Source organism: Thalassophryne amazonica, chromosome 10 (assembly GCF_902500255.1).
Source record: "Thalassophryne amazonica chromosome 10, fThaAma1.1, whole genome shotgun sequence".
NCBI classification, from domain to species: Eukaryota; Metazoa; Chordata; class Actinopteri; order Batrachoidiformes; family Batrachoididae; genus Thalassophryne; species Thalassophryne amazonica.
In genome coordinates this window covers 85,926,376-85,939,822 of record NC_047112.1, presented here as the reverse complement: position 1 = coordinate 85,939,822, position 13,447 = coordinate 85,926,376, and the positions used below count along the sequence as shown (strand labels likewise).

General features: G+C 41.6%; 1 protein-coding gene across 1 annotated transcript in view; it reads right to left on the bottom strand.

Moving 5' to 3' along the window:
* prrc2c (proline-rich coiled-coil 2C) overlaps nucleotides 1-5,705 on the bottom strand; it is a 75,613-nt gene extending 69,908 nt beyond the window's left edge. The window contains exon 1 of the mRNA XM_034180412.1: nucleotides 5,329-5,705. The gene's annotated coding sequence lies outside the window, so the exon portion shown is untranslated. The remainder of the gene's footprint in view (nucleotides 1-5,328) is intronic.
* Nucleotides 5,706-13,447: the final 7,742 nt, after the last annotated feature.

The window sequence follows — 13,447 nt, the reverse complement described above, 5'->3', positions numbered from 1 at the left end:
GGTGCAGTTTTGTTTTATTGGGGGAGGATACCAGTCAGTATCTGGTGTGACCACCATTTGCCTCATGCAGTGCAACACATCTCCTTCGTATAGAGTTGATCAGGTTGTCAATTGTGGCCTGTGGAATATTGGTCCACTCCTCTTCAATGGCTGTGCAAAGTTGCTGGATATTGGCAGGAACTGGTACACGCTGTCGTATACGCCGGTCCAGAGCATCCCAAACATGCTCAATGGGTGACATGTCCAGTGAGTATGCCGGCCATGCAAGAACTGGGACATTTTCAGCTTCCAAGAATTGTGTACAGATCCTTGCAACATGGGGCCGTGCACTATCCTGCTGCAACATGAGGTGATGTTCTTGGATGTATGGCACAACAATGGGCCTCAGGATCTCGTCACGGTATCTCTGTGCATTCAAAATGCCATAAATAAAATGCACCTGTGTTGTTCGTCCATAACAGACGTCTGCCCATACCATAACCCCACCGCCACCATGGGCCACTCGATCCACAACATTGACATCAGAAAACCGCTCACCCACACGACGCCACACACGCTGTCTGCCATCTGCCCTGAACAGTGTGAACCGGGATTCATCCGTGAAGAGAACACCTCTCCAACGTGCCAAACGACAGCGAATGTGAGCATTTGCCCACTCAATTCGGTTAAGACGACGAACTGGAGTCAGGGCGAGACCCCGATGAGGACGACAAGCATGCAGATGAGCTTCCCTGAGACGGTTTCTGACAGTTTGTGCAGAAATTCTTTGGTTATGCAAACAGACTGTTTCAGCAGCTGTCCGAGTGGCTGGTCTCAGACTATCTTGGAGGTGAACATGCTGGATGTGGAGGTCCTGGGCTGGTGTGGTTACACGTGGTCTGCGGTTGTGAGGCTGGTTGGATGTACTGCCAAATTCTCTGAAACACCTTTGGGAGACGGCTTATGGTAGAGAAATGAACATTCAATATACGAGCAACAGCTCTGGTTGACATTCCTGCTGTCAGCATGCCAACTGCACGCTCCCTCAAATCTTGTGACATCTGTGGCATTGTGCTGTGTGATAAAACTGCACCTTTCAGAGTGGCCTTTTATTGTGGGCAGTCTAAGGCACACCTGTGCACTAATCGTGGTGTCTAATCAGCATCTTGATATGGCACACCTGTGAGGTGGGATGGATTATCTCAGCAAAGGAGAAGTGCTCACTATCACAGATTTAGACTGGTTTGTGAACAATATTTGAGGGAAATGGTGATATTGTGTATGTGGAAAAAGTTTTAGATCTTTGAGTTCATCTCATACAAAATGGGAGCAAAACCAAAAGTGTTGCGTTTATATTTTTGTTGAGTGTATACCAGCACATATAACTGAGTATCATAAGCATAGCAGTGAAAGGTAAACCCAAAATGCCGCAATATGTGCCCAAGGGGTGCTATATAAAGGGAGAAAAGCAGGGAGCCTAAGATGTACCCCCATGGAACCCCAAATTTCATGTCACTAAGGTTAGAGGTAGTGTTACTGTATGAAACAGTGAGAACAATTGGTCAAGTATGACGTCAACCATGCAAGGGCACTCCCAGTAATCCCAAAATGATTTTCCAGCCTATCAAGTAGAATATGATGATCCACGGTATCAAATGCAGCACTGAGATCTAACATCATCAGAAGCGTAGTGGTGTCCGAATCCATTGCAAGCAGAAGATCATTCACCACTTTAGTTAGAGTCGTCTCTGTGGAATGATATTTTCTAAAAGCAGACTGAATTGGCTCAAAGAGATTATTCTCAGTAAGACAGTCCACGAGCTGCCGCGACGGCACTTTTTCCAGAATTTTAGAGCAAAATGATACATTTGATATCGTCCAATAGTTTTTCAATACACTACGGTCAAGATTAGGTTTCTTAAGTAATGGTTTAATCACTACAGAGTTGAAACATTTAGGAACAGATACAGAAGTTAAAGAAAGATTACTCGATTAATCGCCAGAATACTCGATTACTAAAATAATTGATAGCTGCAGCCCTAGTTTAATTGCACATATATATATATATATATATATATATATGTGTATATATATATATATATATATATATATACACACACATATATATATATATACATACATACATACACACACACAGATATACACACACACACGAGGTCTATTAGATAATAAACCGACCCTTTATTTTTTTTTTTAACTATATGGATTTGAATGACGTGCGATTCCACCAATCATGCTTGAACCCTCGTGCGCATGCGTGAGTTTTTTCACGCGTGTCGGTGACATCATTTCCCTGTGGGCAGGCCTTGAGTGAGATGTGGTCCTGCCCTCTCGGCTGAATTCCTTTGTTTCACACGCTGCTCGAGATGGCGCGCATTGCTTTATCAAAATTTTTTCTGGACCTGTGAGGAATATCCAAGTGGACACTATTCGAGAAATTAAGCTGGTTTTCGGTGAAAAGTTTAACGGCTGATGAGAGATTATGGGGTGTTTCTGTCGGTGTAAGGACTTCCCACGCAGCTGAAAGTCGTGCAGCGCTTCCAGGCGCCGTTGTCGGCCTGTTTCGACCTGAAAACATCCTAATTTAAGGCTTAATTCACCCAGGACATCGTGAGAGAACAGAGAAGATTCAGAAGAGGCCGGCATGAGGACTTTATGCGGACACTCCACTGTTTAAGGACATTTTGTAATGAAAGACGTGCGCGCAAATTCGCCGAGTCATTTCTGTGACGACTCGGCAAATCTGTGTGCGCCACGACAGGAAAAACACCTCCGTGTTGAAAACCATTTGTAAAATTCAGGCAGCTTTTGATCGCTTTCAACAAGTGAGTAACTGAGAAATTGTGTAACAGCTTGGGCATGTTCCAACTTGCCTGTTAAGGTTTCCAACGGAGGTGTTTTTCCTGTCGCGACCCCCCACGGTCGGGTCCGGCCCGACATGCGACTCTGCCCGCACGTTCTTTCATTACAAAATGTCCGTTAACAATGGAATGTCCGAATAAACTCCTCATGCCTACTTCTTCTGAAAGTTCTCTGACGACTTCCTAGGACGCTGCCACCTCGAAGCGCAGATCGCCATCAGGCACCGTGGGCCGTCCTTACGGCGACACTACCAGACCAAAATCTCTTATCAGCCGTTAAAATTTTTACCGAAAACCAGCTGAATATATCGAATGGTGTCCACTCAGTTGTGCCTTACAGTTTTGAAAAAAATTTGATCAAACAAAGCAGCAGTCTCTGAGCCATTCCTAAACAATGAAAAAAATCGACGAGAGGGTGGGCCACTCACTCAAAGACTGCCCACAGGTGAATGACGTAACCGACAGGCGTGAAAAACTCTCGCATGCCCACGAGGGTTCAAGCATGTCTGATGTAATCACACGTGATTCAAATCCATATGGTTTTTGAACAAAAATAATGAGGTCGGATACTTTTCTAATAGACCTCGTATACATACATACATACACAGTCACTTGCCCAGTTCCGGATCATTACCAGTTCCAGATCACTGCTGTAGTTTTTGCGCCGCTGTTTCTCATAATCAGCACGAATAAGCTAATACTTGGTACCAATGGAAAGATTGATGTTTTGTCTACAAACGACCACAAGCTCAACCGGATCCAGCCATCCTTGTGACCAGCAGAGGAATCAAAACATCCCGGTGTCTGCGGTGTGCGCGCTTTTTCTGACTCAATCATTCCTGCAAGTTTTAAAGTAACGATCTCTAAAACGTAGCAAAGGTGAGTTAGCCGTTCGGTGTTTTTGGTTCTAGAGTGGGAAAATGCTTACTTACTTGGGCAGAAAATGTCAGTGTGTTATGTCTTGCTGTTTAATTGCTGCATGCATTTATCTCCGACGCGAAAATTAACCGGTTGCGGATCACTGAAGCAGCAGCCTCGTGTGTGTAGTTGAGTCTTGTGGACTTTGGAGGTCATCTCAACATCACGAATGGACATGAATGTGGGGGCTTTTACTTTTTAATTCAGGAGAAATCTCACCTCCACACTTCATTTTTTGCTCGTAAAAACGTATAACGGTGCTTTTCGAAACAAAGTAAATTCTCATTTAATAAGTGTAATTTATATCATTTTGTGATCAAAACAGAATCTCTGGCACAGTGTGTATCATCCTGCATTAGAAGGGCTCCAGCCAGATGCCAGGAATGCCCCCAAAGTGAGGCAGAGTGTCGTGATCCGGAACTGGCAAAAGTGATCCATTTCTGGCGAATGTTTGCACCACACATAATGTGGCTTCACACTTTAAGTAGAAGCGCTACTCCACCCAGACTTTTTCAACTAAATAACATCCAAATACAACAATACACAATTAAAGGACATTCAGTTGCATTATGGCTCCGTATAGCGGGACTTTAAAAAAGGTGATCCGGAACTGGGCAACCGTCTGTGTGTGTGTGTGTGTATATATATATATATATATAATAAAATTCCAGAGATTTCGAGGGGGTATGCCACAGTAGGCTGCATCCCCATCCACCATTCACTGGGCACACCCCCGGAACTATCAAAAGCTGCACTATATCCAGTAATGCCATGTCATCTCCATCCACAGACATGAACAAATACTTCACTCTAGTGAGTACAGTTTCAAGGAACGATGACTCTAGATTACTGTTCCAGTTACCTGGAAAACTATTCTCTAAGAGCTACGCAAATTGGTTAGCAGCCACCTTTAACACCATTTTGAGGGGTAAATTAGAACAGGCTTATACTTGTTCAGCAACACAGAACCTAAACTGACCCTGTTCCTAAGGAGGTTTTATATTACTGCATCGTTAAAGCTAGCCAGTTCTTCATAACCAACCACGCTATATTTGCATACCCCAATAAAGAACTTCACAGACATACTTCATCTCCACCAGTTTTTCTGATTTATAAAGGCAAACGTCGCGAAACACAAGTTAGAGATTCAACATGCAGCACCACTATAACTCCAATAAACAAATACCAGTTCTTCTCCACATTGTGGCTGTGGATTTGTCCCTGTGATGAGTCTGCAGGCCATCCTCCATGAATCAAAGTACCGGCTGGGAGTCCAGGCCCACCTTGCTATCCCCTCAGCCACAACGGGCAAGGTTTCCAAATTGAAGATGTCAACATCACCACGTTATCTTTTAACTGACTCTGATGTGTGATGTAGAAGGCCGGCAAACAACATCGTTACATCGTTTACTGTGGTTTCGTTTCTCTAGTCGCCATCACGTCCACTCTCAGTCCAGCCAAAGCATGCTAACATACTAGCGTCGCGTGAACACAAACACATTCCTGCTGCACAAAACAAATTCCCAACCTCCGTGTCACGGAGACCCACCTGCCACCGCCGATGTCTTCTGTGTCCTTACGCCTTTAGTGCGGCCTGATGTGAAATCCGGCTTCGATCCGTGTCGGAGTCAATTAACGTGCCTCTGGCCGGCGGATTACAAAAGCTAGCTAGCCCACTAGCCAAGTGCGGCTAACGGTAGACAGCTACTACGCTCGCAGGCTGCCACCAAACCGTTCTGCACATGCACCGACGCTGCGTAAGTCCTCTGTGGCCGTTCGAGGCGCAAGAGTATGCTCGCCGGTTGGGCCTTTCCTTCTGGTACCGGATGGTTCCGACTCCTTCACCACCCGTTGTCTCGTGCCACACTATTTTTCTGGGTGAGTGAGGCCCCGCTCGCGCCGTGGCCTTTCGCACAATCAAAGATGGCACACTCCAGTTGCCATATATATTTTTTTTCATATCCCCCTTTCAAAGTTGTTCAAATTCACTTTTTTTTCTGTCAGAACTGAACATGCTGTAGTTTTTACAAAACTGCACAAAATTTGCAGACTCAATCTCTACTATTTATTCATTTAAGGTTAATCGAACTGAAAAATCTTTCATCCTAATTTATTATTGTTTCAAACAAACCAGGGATAGGTGCTTTCTTTTTTAAGCATGGGCCTCACCACTCTTACATTTTAAAGTGCAATTTTGGTGGGCCAAATGTAAAGCTGTATACAAATTTACAAGCTATTCAGAAAAGGAAATTTTACACAACTTCATTATTTCCTTATTTATAATACTTCTTTATCTATGTCACATAAATCCAATCTCTACAACGGTGATCACCAGATCTGGCAACTAAAATGTTAATGAGTCATGCGCGGACCAGCGTTTAGGTTATTGTATTCTTTTTTTTACGTTGTTTTTTTTTAAGTAATACTAACCATGTGGATTTCTAGCTTTATGTTATTTAATAACTATTGGTCAAATGCCAAAACCTAGAAATGGATTAACTTTTAATTCAGGCATGAATCAGTGACTGTCTGTGTCCTGTATTGGTGTCAGGATTGTAAATGGACCTCCAGGTTATGTTTTCACCCCTGTTTTTTGTTGTTTGTTTGTTTGTCTGTTTGTGAACAGCCTGTAAACCACAGTTTTTCATGTTTGTTTTTTTTTGGTTTTTTTACAGATGAGTCATATCATGACAGGCAAGAACTGATTCAATTGTCAAGGTCAAAGGTCAAAGTCAGGAAAAATCTTGGAAAATTGGAAAAATCCCTATCCCTATCCTACAAAATTCATAACTCTGTCAAAAGAAGATCAAATTTCTTTCATATTCGAGAGTATTATGTAGGATGGTATCGGCAGGGGTGGTGCTACATTTTGGAACTTCAGGGTAATAAAGTTCATCTTATTATTTCTCCATGTAATGTGGAGCTGTGGCAGGAAGAGCATTTGGCGTAAAACTTATGCCAATTCAACATGCAAATATGCCTTGGATTTGCTGTAGCGACCCCAAGGGAGCAGCTAAAAGGACTTACATTTTTTTAGGGCAGGAGTGGTGGTCAAATGGTTAGTGCACTTGGTTTCAGTGTGGAAGATTCCTGGTTCAAACCTCACCCCTGCCCATTTCTCCATGTAATGTGGAGTTGCGTCAGGAGGGGCATCCGGCGTAAAACTTGTGCCAAATCAACAAACAGATCCACCTTGGATCTGCTGTGGCGACCCCAAGTGAAAACAAGGGAGCAGCTGAAGGAACTTACTTTATGTAGGATGGTATCCTTTATTGACTGACAAAGTTTGATCCATATTAAAGAGTTTATGGCCATTTAAATTTAACATTGAAAACCTCATTTAATGTATATTTGACATTTTGTCTCAACCAAACATGCCCCAGTCACTCTCATATTTCAAACTGGGGTGCAGACTGGCACTCACTATCACTTGACAAAGTTTGATCTGGATCTGATCCGGATTGTGGATATTGTGGACGTTTAAATTTAATATTGAAAAGCCCATTTAGTGTACATTTTGCATGATATCACAAGCAAAAGTGCCTCAGTCACTCCCATGTTTCTGTTATGGATTTACCATCAAAATTAAATGGAGGTTCCAATTTTATGCCGTTTTGACTATTTTCCAGTTATCAGTCGGAACTCAAGTGCCAAAAGGCAATGACAAATTGAGCATAGCAGAAATAACAAATGTTCTGTGAAAACTATCTGAAAAAGAATTCAGAAACCAAAAAAAGTTGAAAAAACAAACAAAAACCAGACAACACCACAAAAAACTTTGATTCAAGTGCATTGAACTAAATACATAATCCTGACATTTGATCACATCTAATTTAGCTTATGATAAGCCACTTCTAACAGGACTTTGACCTTGAAAATGTGTTGGCGGAGGTTTGCGCTCTACAAGCATGGTGCTAGTTCACTATGGAATATGGTGCCAGGTGATAAATATATGATTTTGATGAGATAACCCATTGACAGTTTTCCATAGTAGTAGTGATGAACTCTTTGCATATGTACTAACTCGACAGAATCTGTGTGACATCACCCACTGGTTTTCTATAGAGACCCGGTGTTGCTGACCGAACGGTCCCCCCTAAAAATTGGTCCGCCCTGCCACATCAGCATCAGCAGCGCTTCACAGATTATCACCTCGTTTCTGCTTCAAACTGTGCGCCAGTCATCATCTAGCTCAGCAACAGATATCTGAAGCTTTTGTACAACAATCATTTCCACATAAATTTAGCATTATTTCATAATCAAAGACGGGGGACCCATCAGAGCGCAGCAGCATGTCTGAGTCTGACATGCTGCTGCGCCTACTTTATTTTGGAGCGTCAGTAGCGAAATTAGGTGATTATCGCCTCATTTCTGCTTATAACGTCCTCGTTTCTGCTTAAAACTAACCTATAATACTAATAATTTAAGAGGTTTTACTTTGTCATCTGATGGTTAATATGAGCGAAGTGCAGCACAGTGGCGTGAAGCTCGCTCTATCATAGACAAAGGCACAAACTGGAAATGGCATAAAAATTCAGCCCAGTGGAGAAAAAGGCACAAACCGCACAACATTGTCGTAAAAAGCCGCAAACCGGAAGTGACATGGTGAGATACTGAAGAGCTTCGCTCGTTCATGTCTGCGACATATACATATTAATCACATTATTCCCATTGATCGCTTTGGGTGTAGAGAGTCAGACTCAGAGTCAGTCTCAGACGCATGCGCAATGAAGGCAGGGGGACCAGTTTTTAGAGGGGATCATTTGGTTGGCAACACCGGAAAAGCCGAAATGAGCCAAAATTACTTTTTTCTTTTCTTTTCCTTTTCTGGGCTTCGCCATGTTGAGAGCACCATCTGCACTGATTCTCAATGACCTCAATAAAGGAGTGGAGCATGGGTGAAAGAAAAAATTCAGTGAAGGAAAAAAAACCTGAACACGCCCCCCCTTCCCATCCCTACTTGGAAGCCAGAGGTGGGCGATACCGGGAATTTTGGTATTGATCCGATACCAAGTAAATACAGGCCCAGTATCGCTGATATCGATACCGATACTTTTTCATATTTAAGCATCATAGATCCAAAGGATCCAAAAGACCTAGGATAGAATTTCGCCAAACACTGTACGTGACAACAAAATATTTCATTATCACAATCAACATTTTTGTTTAAAAAAAAAAAAAAAAAAAATCACACAACACTTAAAACAAAATCTCCTCAGGTAGAGGGCTGACAAACCACAATAAAAGGGTGCGCTGCTCCGTGTTGTGACAGTACAGTGCTGCTCTTACAGACAGAGAGTAGACTTTGATGAATCTGCATGCGCAGCAGTCAGTGCGTGAGGGAGAGAAAAAAAGCTTGAGTATCGATCTTTTTACACAAGGATCATTCAATATCAATACCAGCATTGGTATCGATATTAGGATCGATCTGCCCACCTCTGTTGGAAGCACAAGCTAACAGCTAATCTTGTTTCGGGTGTTTATTAAATCGTGTTTTTGGGGAATGCGCAGTGGTTCTCATAACGGTGTGGATAGCAAAAGTTATCAGCTGCGTATTTTGTCAGTAATCATGCATTAAGTGGACCTAGTGAAAGCTGCTAAAAGTGCTAACACCATTAACATATACAACATTAAATAAGACCAGAGTTTCACTCAACATGAATGTTGCAACCGGGATGTCTTTGATGATTCATTAGGACATTTCACCGCACAACGAGCCATATTATTCAAGGTGTTTGTAATAAAATACTCCAGACACAACAGTGAGCAGCTCCCTTAAGGTCAGAGGAGGAGGAGCCGCTGTCACTCAAAGCAACCACACCCACAATTATACAGCATTTTACGAATAACGTCTTAAACTAAGAAGTTAGAAAAATACCCCCCACCCCCACCCCCATACAGTTGTCATGGAGGTGGAAACTATCTATAGAGACCAAAACCGTTTTGTACCAGACTCTAAACATGTTTATTTCTGTTCTAAAGTTAGACATTTAGAAACAGGGCGAATGTGCTTTTTTGAAGCCAGCCTCAAGTGGCCAGTCAAGGAACTGCATTTCCTGGTTGGGGTCAAAATAGAGCTCGAGTGTTACCGCTTGGTAATAACTCCTTATGATGCAAGTAGACGGGTCCATATTCTATATACGAGGTCTGTCCGTAAAGTATAGGTCCTTTTTATTTTTTTAAAAAACTATATGGATTTCATTCATATGTTTTTACGTCAGACATGCTTGAACCCTCGTGCGCATGCGTGAGTTTTTCCACGCCTGTCGGTGACGTCATTCGCCTGTGAGCACTCCTTGTGGAGTCGTCCAGCCCCTCGTCGGAATTCCTTTGTCTGAGAAGTTGCTGAGAGACTGGCGCTTTGTTTGATCAAAATTTTTTCTAAACCTGTGAGACACATCGAAGTGGACATGGTTCGAAAAATTAAGCTGGTCTTCAGTGAAAATTTTAACGGCTGATGAGAGATTTTGAGGTGATTCTGTCGCTTTAAGGACTTTTCACGGTGCAAGACGTCGCTCAGCGCTCTCAGGCGCCATCATCAGCCTGTTTCAAGCTTAAAACCTCCACATTTCAGGCTCTATTGATCCAGGACGTCGTGAGAGAACAGAGAAGTTTCAGAAGAAGTCGGTTTCAGCATTTTATCCGGATATTCCACTGTTAAAGGAGATTTTTTAATGAAAGACGTGCGGGCGGATTGCAGCGTCGGCTCGCAGCCACCGCGACGCTCCGTCACAGGAAAAACACCTCTGTTGGAAGCCTTGAGGACAAGTTGGAACATCTCCAGCTGATAAACAATTTCTCATATACTCACTCCACTGAAAGCCATCAAAAGCCAACTGGATTTTAACAAATGGTTATCAACACGGAGGTGTTTTTCCTGTGCCGCCGCGCCGCGTCGGCTGCGTCCCGACGCGCGGACACGTCCGCACGTCTTTCATTAAAAAAAATCTCCTTTAACAGTGGAATATCCAGATAAAATGCTGAAACCGACTTCTTCTGAAACGTCTCTGTTCTCTCACGACGTCCTGGATCAATAGAGCCTGAAATGTGGAGGTTTTAAGCTTGAAACAGGCTGATGACGCCGCCTGAGAGCGCTGAGCGACGTCTCGCACCGTGAAAAGTCCTTAAAGCGACAGAATCACCTCAAAATCTCTCATCAGCTGTTAAAATTTTCACTGAAAACCAGCTTAATTTTCCGAACCATGTCCACTTCGATGTGTCTCACAGGTTTAGAAAAAATTTTGATCAAACAAAGCGCCAGTCTCTCAGCAACTTCTCAGACAAAGGAATTCCGACGAGGGGCTGGACGACTCCTCCCACAAGGAGTGCTCACAGGCGAATGACGTCACCGACAGGCGTGGAAAAACTCACGCATGCGCACGAGGGTTCAAGCATGTCTGACGTAAAAACATATGAATAAAATCCATATAGTTTTTGAAAAAAATAAAAAGGACCTATACTTTACGGACAGCCCTCGTATATTCTCTATATTCCACAAGCAGAGGCTGGGTAAATGGTAAATGGAATGCATTTATATAGCGCTTTTCCATCTGCATCAGATGCTCAAAGCACTTTACAATAATGCCTCACATTCACCCCAATGTCAGGGTGCTGCCATACAAGGCATTCACTACACACCGGGAGCAACTAGGGGATTAAGGACCTTGCCCAACGGCCCTTAGTGATTTTCTGGTCAGGCTGGGATTTGAACCAAGGATCCTCTGGTCTCAAGCCCAATTCTTAACCACTAGACATTTGTCCCATCAGCTTTCTGTTTTCACAGCATTCATTCTTGACCCTAAATACATAAACATGCCAAACGGTAAAGGTTTTTGCATGATCAAAGCCATACACACCCATACTGATGCCACTTCATTGGCTATTATAACATAGATTACTGACGCTGCAATTGCATTAATTATGATTCAGGTTTCATGGCTAGCAACTGGGTCCTTGCTTGATATGGCAATATTGTCAATTAACCTTTATCTTTGTGCTTTTTTTGTGTGCTGTAGTGAAGTTTAGAGTGTGACTGACATTACTCAGTTTGGACATGCACATAATCTAGGGGTGAACTTTGATCCAAAATTGTCTTTAAACTACTGCAAGGAAAAAAGGGATTTAATACACTTTGAAGGCATCTCACAAATAAAAAAACACAATAAAAATGTAATTAAAATATTTATTTTTTTTAGTAATTACAAAAATATAGCATGACTGATGTTACTGTGACTGACGTTACAATTTGCAATTTGTCCACGTACAGCACACTATGCATGGCAATGCTTTCAAATTGGATCAGTAAGGATAGTATCACAATTGTAAATTATATGGAATCACAAATACATTGCAGATTTTTTTTTAACTAAAGGCCAATTTGTGTGTTGCAAAGGAGCTTGATAAAAAATAGGGTCATTTCATTGTTTGTTCAAAAATATCACCTTAAAAGTCAGAAAAAGATCAAAATCCCAAAGCAACAGTTTTTAATTTGCCAGCAAAGGAAGCAAAATTCACAGTCTTCAATGAACATCAGACCATCTTTGATTTACACTGGTTTGCAGTCATCTTAAATACTGTGAAAAGGGCAATCTCTCCACCCCAAAGGGTTGTCTGTTCTAAATATAGCAAATCTTACACCAATAAAAACAGCTGTAGATGATATCATTTTTTTGGAAAGTAACCGGGTTTTGTGAAATTGCTTTTCTGGAAAGTACCCAGGTCTGGAGACTTCAACTCTGGGCCATGGAAATTTACTTTTTTTTTTTTTTTTTTTTAAAGCCCAACTTATAATTTTTCACTGGTATGTTTGATTTAATTCAATGTTACTTTTTTTTTTTTTTTTTATTCCTTTACTCAAATTTTCACCCTTAATTCCAAATTCTTCCCTCATGGCTAAAACAACAACAAAAAACACATACAATTTTCACATGTTTTTGAATAAAAGATTTGAATATATCAGGTGTTTCTCAAAATGCTATTACCTAGTCTCTGCAAAGAGTATATACTTATCCTTCTAAACACCTGTTAAATGATAATCATCTTCTGGTATTTGCATATCATCACGTTTGCTGTTAACATATTGCTTGTCTTTGGAAAAAATTATGCCACACCTTTGGGATCAATTATATCATTTCCAGTAACTAGCGAGTTAAATACCCTCCATACAAAATTTTTTTGGTCCATGTCCACCATTTGACAGATTTGTCTCTACGGTCTTTCTGAGTTGGCTCTGCACTCTGGAAATCATGTCTTAATTATTTTCATTGTTCTCCATTGCTGCTTTTATACAAGATTGTACTGCTTCTTAGCCCAGAATTAAGACCAAATCATTTCAATTAGTCATTCAAAATAAAAGTAATTCCATTAATTTCTTCCATGATGTTTAAAAAGACATTCATTTTAGTGTCAATGAACTGAAATAAATCTCTTTTGTAATTATTAATTGCAGTATCTTTATATGGCACTACAGTATAGTAAAGATGGTTGTGTTGTCCTGCCTCATACATTCATTAGTGTGATATCTACAAATATGTTTTAAAATCAATATTAGGCATATTTCCAGAACTTGAAGCAATCGTCAAAATGTCCTGATCAAGCAGTGTAGCCCTGATCCTAATTACCCATTTAATATTGATTATCTGTCAATACAGTGTCCCATTCTGATACTT